General features: G+C 38.1%; 1 pseudogene; it reads right to left on the reverse strand.

Annotated features, from left to right (window-relative positions):
* Window positions 1-2,229: 2,229 nt before the first annotated feature.
* LOC102830919 lies at window positions 2,230-3,240 on the reverse strand (annotated as a pseudogene).
* Between the last annotated feature and the right edge of the window lie 6,333 nt (window positions 3,241-9,573).

A 9,573-nucleotide genomic window follows, 5' to 3' on the forward strand; every position in this document is an offset into this window, starting at 1 on the left:
AAGATTAGTCATGAACCATGCTGTCTGTGATAGGCTACTATACATATGCTTGCAAGGAAGACCAGGTAATATAACTATTATTCAAATTTACTCACCAATCACTAAAATCAGTGATGATGAAATTGAAGAATTCTACCAACTTCTTCAGTCTGAAATTGATCAAATATGCAATCAAGATGAATTGATAATTATTGGCAATTGGTATGCAAAGGTTGGAAACAAACAAGAAGGATCAGTAGTTGGAAAATATGGCCTTGGTGATAGAAACAATGCTGGAGATCACATGACAGAATTTTGGAAGACCAATGGTTTTTTCATTACAAATACCTTTTTAAACAACATAGAAGACAGGGACCTTACCAGATGGAATAAACAGATATCAAATTGACTACCGATGGAAAGCAATGATGGAAAAGCTCCATATCATTAGCCAAAAAAAGGCCAGGGTAAGACTTTGGAACAGACCACCAATTGCTCACATGCAAGTTCAGGCTGAGATTGTAGAAAATTAAAACAATCTCACAGGAGCCAAAATATGACCTTAAATGTATCCCATCTGAATTTAAAGATCATCTAAAGAACAGATTTGATGCATTAGACACTAGACCAAAGACCAGAAGAGTTGGGGGATGATATCAAGAACATCATCATACAGGAAGAAAGTAAAAGATTATTAAGAAGAAAAGAAAGAAGGAAAGAACAAAATGGATGTCAGAAGAGACTCTGAAACTTGCTCTCCAGTGTAGAAAGGCTAAAGCAAATGGAAGAAATGAGGAGGTAAAAGAGCTGAATAGAAAACTTCAAAGGGCAGCTTGAGAAGACAAAGTGAAATATTTTAAGAAAAGATGAAAAGACATGGAATTAGTAAATCAAAAGAGAACATTCTCAGCACTTCTCAAGCTGAGGGACTGAAGCAAAATTCAAGTCTTGACTTGCAATATTGAAGAATTCTATGATCAAAATATTGAATGATGCAAAAAGCATCAGAAGAAGATAGAGGAAATGTACATAGTCACTGTACCAAAAAGTTTTGGTTGATGTTCAACCATTTCAAGAGGTAGCATATGATCAAGAGCCAATGATACTGAAGGAAGAACTCCAAGATACATTGAAGGCATTGACAAAGAACAAGGCACTGGGATTTGATGGAATATAAATTGAAATCTTCCCAAAAACTGATGCAGCACTGTTGGTACTCATCCATTCCTTGAAATTTGGAAGACAACTACTTGGACAACTGACTGGAAGGGATCCATATTTGTGACCATTCTACAGATAGGTGGCTCAATGGAATGCGGAAATCAGATAATATCATTAATATTGAATGCAAGCAAAATTTTGCTAAAGTTAATACAGAAATGGCTGCAAGCATGCATTGACAGAACTTCCAGAGGTTCAAGCCGGATTCTGAAGAGGGCATGGAATGAAGGATATCATCGCTGATGACAGATGGATCTTAGCTGAAAGCAGAGAATTCCGGAAAGTCGTATGCCTGCATTTTGTTGACTATACCAAGCCTTTCGATTGTGTGAATTATGACAAACTATGAACAACATTGCGGAGGATGAATATTCTGGAACACTTAGTTGTACCCATGAGGAACTTATACATAGACCTAGAGGCAGTTGTTTGAACAGAAGAATAGAACACTGAATGATTTCAAATTAAGAAAGATGTTTGCCAGGGTTGTATTCTTTCATCATACTAATTCAATCTGTATGCTGAACAAATAATTGGAGGAGCTGGATTATATGAAGAAAAACATGGCATCAGGGTTAAAGGAAGACTCATTAAAAACCTGTTATCTGCAGGTGAAACCACCTTGCTTTCTGAAAGTGAAGAGGATTTAAAAATACTTATTGATGAAGATGACAGACCACAGCCTTCAATATGTGTTACACCTCAATGTAAAGAAAACAAAATCTTCACCACTGGAGCAACAAACAATATCCATACAAATGTAGAAAAGAGTGAAGTTGTCAAAGACTTCAGTTTGCTTGAATCAACTATCAGCACTCATGGAAGTAGCAGTCAAGGAGTCAAACCACTTATTATCATTTTTATTTCATGCTACAACAGGTAATTTTATTTCTCAAACATTAAGCCAAGCATGTGCTGTAATCATGTGGGCCCAAATTCACATATTTAGGAAAGGAAAAGCAGACTTTTATCCATATACATGGCTAATAACTAAAGACTCATGTTAACCACATTGTGGTTTGTAAATTTCTACAGCATAGAACTCAGGTCTTTTAGATCTTTCTGGATGTCCCACAGAGTATATGCACTCTTCTTGAGTTGAGCAGCCTCATCATTCTTCAGCTTCTGGTTGATAACACTGGTTAACCCTTGAGCATTCAGAATGCACAGAAGGCTCAGGAAGACTTCATTCTCAATGCCATATATCCCCTTCACCATTGTTGACACTGGATGAATCCTGCATAGATTTTTCAACATGGATTTGATCAAATTGGCCACACTTACTCCAATAGCCCACTTGGTATATCCTTTTATCTTGATAACTTCATAAGTACTTTCAACCACCATTTTATGCACTTTCTTGCAATTTTCATTGTCATTCTCAGTACCCATTTCTGGATTCAGTTTCTGAAGAGAAACCCTTGCCATGTTCACTCTGCTTCACATTGCTACACTTGAATCGCCATGTTCTCCCAAAATCCATCCATGGCAGCTACTGGGATGAATGTCAAGTTTTTCAGGCATAAGGTAGCGAAATCTAGCAGAATCCAGGTTACAACCACTTACACGATGCTTGGGTAATCCACTTAGTTTCCAGGTAACATATGTAAGAATATCCACTGGGTTGGAAACCACAATTATGATGTAGTCAGGACTGTACTTGATGATATGAGGAATAATGAATTTGAGGACATTCACATTCCTCTGTACCAGATTGAAATGACTCTCCCCCTCTTGCTGATGTACTCCAGAAGTTACCACCACAATCTTTGAATTGGCAGTCACAGAGTAATCTTTATCTGCTACAATTTTAGGAGTCTGAAGAAATAAACTCCCATGCTACAGATCCATCACTTCTCCCTTGAGTTTATCTTCTAAAACATCCATAAGGGCAAGTTCATCAGCCAAAGACTTTCCCAGAATGCTGATGGTACAAGCAATATCAACTTGTCCAACACCCACTACAGTGCTCTTATTATTTGGAACCGATGCCTCTTCTTCTTTAACTGGTGCAATCAGTTTTTCCTTAAGAGTTGCCATTGTGTACAGGAAAGAAAAGTTGTTCAAGACAGTAGCAGAAATTGTGTGAAGGAGACTGTGTTATACACGTTTCTCAAATGACTTATTGCATTGGGTGAATCTGTTGTACAAGACCTCTTTAAATAGCTCAAGAGCAAAGATGTCGGCTTGATGACTAAGGTGAGCCTGACCCAAGTCATGGTATTTTCAATAACCTCATGTGCATGTGAAAGTTGGGTGGTGAATAAGGAAGATCATAAAAGAATTGATGCATTTGAATTATGGTGTTTGAGAAGAACATTAAAAGTGCTATGGGCTGCCAGAAGAACAAACGAATCTGTGTTGGAATAAGCATAGCCAGAATGCACCTTGTAAGCCAGGATGGTCAGACTTCATCTTTTCTGCAGCCTGAAATTGATCAAACATACCATTGAGATGCATTGTAATTTCTTGCAATTAGGATATGAAACTTGGAAACAAAGAGGGAGGGTCGGTAGTTGGAAACATGGTCTTGCTGATAGAAATGACATCAACTATCACAAGAAAGTGTTTTATAAGACCGATGATTAATTCATGGCAAATACATGACTTAAAATAACAAAAATTAATTACACATGTGGACCTCACCAGATGAAATATACAGGATGTAAAAGGACTACATCTGTAGAATAAGATGATGGAGAAGCTCAATATCATCAATCATAACAAGGCCAGGGACTGATCGCAAAACAAACCACCAGGTGCTGAATACAATTAAAACAAACTCACAAGGGTCAAAGTCTGAGCATATCCTAGCTGAATTTAAAGATCATCTCAAGAATAGATTTGACACTCTGGACACAAATTACTGAAGACCAGACATGCTGTGAGATGACATTAAAGACATGAAGGAAGCAGAATGTCATTTTTTAAAAAAGGAAAAAAGAAAAGACCCAAATGTATGTCAGAAGAGACTTTAAACTTGATCTTGAATATAGAGTAGCTTGAACAAAAGAAAAAAATGATGAAATGGATGAACTGAACAGAACATTACAAAGGATGGCTCAGGAAGATAAAGAATTATAATGAAATGTGTTTAGACCTGGAGTTAGACAACCAAAAGAAAAGAACACACTTGGCATTTATCAAGGTGAAAGAAATGAAGAAAAAATTTTTGAAGTTTTAGATTGCAATATTCAAGGATTCTAGTAAAAAAAAAAAAAAATGATGATGCAGAAAGGTGGAGGGAATGCATAGTGATTGTACCAGAAAGAAGTGACTGAAGTTTATCCACTTCAGGAGGTAGCATATGATCAAGAACTGATTATAATGAAGAAAGAAGTCCATGCTGACTTTGAAGTGTTGGTGAAAAATAAGGTCTTAGGAATTGATGGAATACCAATTCAGATATTTCAACAAGAAAATGTCAAAGTATGGAAGCACTCATTTGTCTACGTCAAGAAATTTGAAAAAAATGTTATTTGGCCAACCTACTGAGAGATATCCATATTTGTGTTCATGCCAAAGAAAGCTGATCCACCAAAATGTGAAAATTACCAAACATTAACATTAGTATCACATATAAGCAAATTTTGCTGAAGATAATTCTAAAATGATTGCAGCAGTACATTGATCAAGAACTGCCAGAAGCCTAGCTATATTCAGAAGAGAATGTGCTGACACCAGAGAATACCAGAAAGATATTGACTTGTATTTTATTGACTGTGCAGAAGCACTTGACTGATTGTTAAGTGCCATTGTGCCAGTTATGACTCATAGCAACCCTGTTTCTGAGGAGTGGCTGGTAGGTTTGAAAACTGTTAACCTTGGGGTTAGTAGTCCAGTGCTTACTCTACAGTGCCACACCAGGACTCCATTTGATTGTGTGGATCATAACAAATTATGGAAAAAATTGCAAAGAATGGAAATTTCAAGCACTTAATTGTGCTCATGTGAAACATGTTCATAGACCAAGAGACAGTCATTCGAACAGAAAAATAGGATACTGACTAGTTTAAAATCAAGAAAGGTGTTTGTCAAGTTTTTATTCTTCCAACATTTATTTAATCTGTATACTGAGCAAATAATCTAAGAAACTGGATTATATGAAGAACACAGCATCAGGATTGGAGAAAGACGTCTTAACAACCTGTGATATGCAGGTATTACAATTTTGCTTGCTTAAAGTGAAGAAGATTTGTAGCAGTTTTCCATGAGTATGAAAGACTACACCTTTTGGTATGGATTACACCCTGTTGTTTTGTTGTCAAGTATAATCAAATCAGTTCCCATTCATAGAAACCATATACACAACAGAATGAAACACTGCCTAGTCCTGCACCATCTTTACAATGGTTACATTTGAGTGCATTGTTGCTGTTACTGTATCAGTTTATCTTGTTGAGAGTCTTCCTCTTTTTCACTGGCATCTACTTTATCAACTGTGTTGAAAGAAGTACAGCCAGAATGCTTTTCAGAAACCAAGATGGTTGAGACTTCGCCTCTCTCACTTAAAACATATTATCAAGAGGGGCTATTCCATGGAGAAGGACATCGTACTTAGTAAAGTGGAAGGTCTTCAAAAAAGGAGACCCTCAGCAAGATTGATTGACATAGTGGCAGCAAAATGGGCTCAAACATGACAATAATAGTGAGGATGGTGCATGACTGGGTTCTGTTCTGTTCTGCTGTGCATAGGGTTGCTTTGAGTCATAACCAACTTCATGTCACCTCAGAACAACAACAACAACACTATGTGCTTGGTACAGTAGACAATGCAAAGATGAAAGAGTTGTTATCTTTGCCTTTAGGGCACTCACCATCTTATTATTTGGATGTTGTTGTTGTTAAGTGCCATCAAGTTGGTTCTGACCCATAGCGACCCTGTATAGGGTTTCTGTGGTGACTGGTGGGTTTGAACTGCCAAATTCATGATTAGCAGTCCAGTGCTACAGCACCACACCTGTTTGGATATATGTATTTAATTTTGATTAACATGGAACTTCCAAAGATGCTGTTGCCAGATACTGATAGAAAAGTAAAATAATTGTCAACTTAAAGTTGATTGGAATATTTGACCAATTCAAAAATATATTGATTGGAATATTTGACCAATTCAAAAAAAAATATGCCAATCATAGTATTAGAAATGTTTCTGATAGAATCAGAAAATTACTTCAGTGTTATGCTGGAAAAGGTGACTAAAAATTGAGTCTGCAGCATGATTTTAAGTGTGGAACACAACAAAAGAAAAGAAAAAACAAAACAAAACAAAACCCAGCACTTAAATGTTAATACTAGTATGGCACTGTAGGTTAAGTGCAGGACTGCAAGATTGGTTTGAACTACAAGGTTGGTGATTCAAGCTCACCAGCTGGTCCTTGGAAATCCTATGCTGTGTTACTATGAGTCACAATCCACTTGATGGCACTTAACAACAACAGTGATTATTTATGGGTTGATCCCTGTTAACATCAGAAGTATGTTTTTTTGTTTTGTTTTGTTTTGTAATCAGGTAAAAACAGACTTTTATTTATAAAAACCAACAGACCAGTAAAATGGTTAGTGTAAACCTTTTTAAAATCTTCCTCTGTACTACTTAAAATTAATCCTGTTGTCCTGGAGCACTGAAGAACAAAACCACATAGCACATAGAATTATTGGGCCACACTAGAGTTTTGTACACATCATATCTAAAAAAGAAAGACAGGGGTGCCAGAGAATAGAGGGAAAGGAAATGTGACCCTGTGATCAAGAAGGGATTTTGCTAAAACCATTTGCTAATTTTCCACTAATAATATTGTTTTGCCTGATAATCGGACTATGTCTGCTAATGGGCTTGTTCTCCAGTGACATTAAGAGACAAAAGGGAGATAGATATTCAAAACCCAGTAATGTGGGGTGTTGCAGACCGTGTAAGACTGGTCAGAGGTTCGAGGCCCTATAGGCCCGAGTGTAACAGATCTAGCCACTTAATGGCAGTTAATGGCAAATTGTTTTTCATCTTAATATTCAGTTACATGTATTAATTTAATACATGGAGCCCTTGATAATCCACAGATAAATGTGATATTTTCCTAAAGCCCAGACTGTAAAAGTTGCAAGGTCAAGCCTTCCTCCAAAGGATTAACTAAAAACATCTTAGCTACTTCACAGTTCTTTGTTCCACAGACAAAAAAGCCATCCACCCTGAATCTCTCCCAAGTGTTAGCTATCCAGCCAAGTTCCTGAAAACCTGGCTCAGGAAGCAGAAACGGCAGGACTCCGCCCAAGCTTTTGTCCTTACCTCTCACCTTCCCCCACCTGAGCTCAGAGGCTATAAATATGTTAATTGAGCCTGAGAAACCAAGTTGCGGGCCTGGGATTCGAACCAGCGAAGTACGATGTAAAGTTACCTGAATGTCTGGAAAAATACTGATGTTAGCTGTACCTTGCCTAAGTCCCTCCCAGCTTGGTGTGAAGCTCCTCCCCTAAATAAAACCAAGGCCCTGGCCTCCCCAGGTGTGCATTACAGGTTGGAGGGCATGTAGTAAAGATTGCAGTGCATTACGGGTTGGAGGGCATGCAGTAAAGATTGCAGGGCAGTGAGTTGCTGCCTGCAGAGGCCACGATGCCTGTAGTCCCAAGCCTGCCCACCAGTGATGCATCCACCCTGGCTTTGGGGTGCCTCCTTGTCCCCCTTCTTCTGTCTGTCTGTGTATATCTTTACTGCCACCAGGTATCTCCTCCTCATGAACCGAACCTCTATGTCGAGGCCAGTCCCCGACAGTGGGGGAAACATTTCCCCTAGCAACAGGAAGGAGAAGCCAACCTCCATGAGTCTTGAGCATCTTTTCCATGCTTCTGAAGAGCAAGAGTTTTAATTTAATTCTATTTTTATCTTTATGGGTGTGTTGGTTATATTTTTCTTGAGGCTTAATTAAAATATAATGAAATGAACAGTTCATGAGAATGAGATTACCTTTTAAACATGACTGATTTTCAGTTGGTTCTTGACTGCTATTTTGTCTGGCATCTGCTCTGACTGTTCGGTGTCTGGGCCATCTCTGTTATTACCTGTTATGAGTTTTACCTCATCTTTATAAAATAACATAGAGAGATACTATACACATGACACAAAGTTGGTTAAAAAGTCACTTGTGAAACTGATGTTTAGAATGATTCTATCTCTTAAAGTGCTCATGAGCAAAGATGTCAGTTTGAGGACTAAGGTACGCCTGACCCAAGTCATGGAATTTCCAATAGCCTCATACGCATGTGGAAGTTGGACAATGAATAAGGAAGACCATAGAAGAATTGATCATTAAATTTGGTGTTAGATAAGAATATTGAAAGTGCCATGGACTGCCAGAAGAATAAACAAATCTGTGTTGGAAGAATGCTCCTTAGAAGCTAGGATGGTGAGGCTTAATCTCTCATACTTCAGATATTTATCAGAAGGAACAAGTCTCTGGAGAAGGATATCATGTTTGGTAAAGTGGAGGGTCAGAGAAAAAGAGGAAGACTCTCAATGAGATTGATTGACACAGTGGCAGCAGCAATGGGCTCAACTGTAGCACTGATTGTGAGTATGGCACAGTGCTGGGCAGTGTTGTGTCCTGTTGTGCATAAGGTTGCTGTGAGTTGGAACTGACTGCATGGCATCTAACAACAGCAACTTTATGAAATTAAGACGGGTATATGTATCTAAAATTAGATAATTGTACAAAGTATGTCTATTATTAAAAAATATATCCCTGTAAGGGTAAGCAATGTCATTATTTTCATTCTACAGATGGAGTAGCTGAAACTTGGAAAGGCTAAGAATTTGGCCAGTGTTGTTGATATCACTTGCCATGGAGTCAGACCTGGATCCTGTTGGCTCTGTGCACAAGGAACAAACCACTGCCTAATCCTGTACCATCTGCAGGATCCGTTTCATATTGGAACTTTGTGATACATGAGATTTGCATTGGCTGTTTTTCAGAATTACATTACCAGGTCTTTCTTCCTATACCAGTTTAGTCTGGATGCTCTGCTTACATATCTAGAAAATTGTGGAGTTAAGACTCATACTATAGGACCTTCTAAATATTTCCAAGTTGCACCATGACTTTAATTGGGGACAGGCGGGAGTGGGCGTAGGACGATGTTGACTGTCACTCTATGCTGTTACTCTTTTCTCTGTGTACTTCTCCACTACTTAAAGCTTTGTTTTTCAAGGAGTGTGTTTCCATTTTTTAAAGAAAAAAATAATTAACAAATAGATTGAGGGAGCACAAGTTCAACCCCATTCTAACAGTCTGTCCATGTGACCGTTTCCAGTGGAAAGGAGCTGACAAGGAGATGCTTTGCCTAGTGAGCTGTGTTCAGGAATGCCAGTGTGGCGTTGTGAAA

The sequence above is a fragment of the Chrysochloris asiatica genome, unplaced genomic scaffold, assembly GCF_000296735.1.
Source record: "Chrysochloris asiatica unplaced genomic scaffold, ChrAsi1.0 scaffold00243, whole genome shotgun sequence".
Classification (NCBI taxonomy): Eukaryota; Metazoa; Chordata; class Mammalia; order Afrosoricida; family Chrysochloridae; genus Chrysochloris; species Chrysochloris asiatica.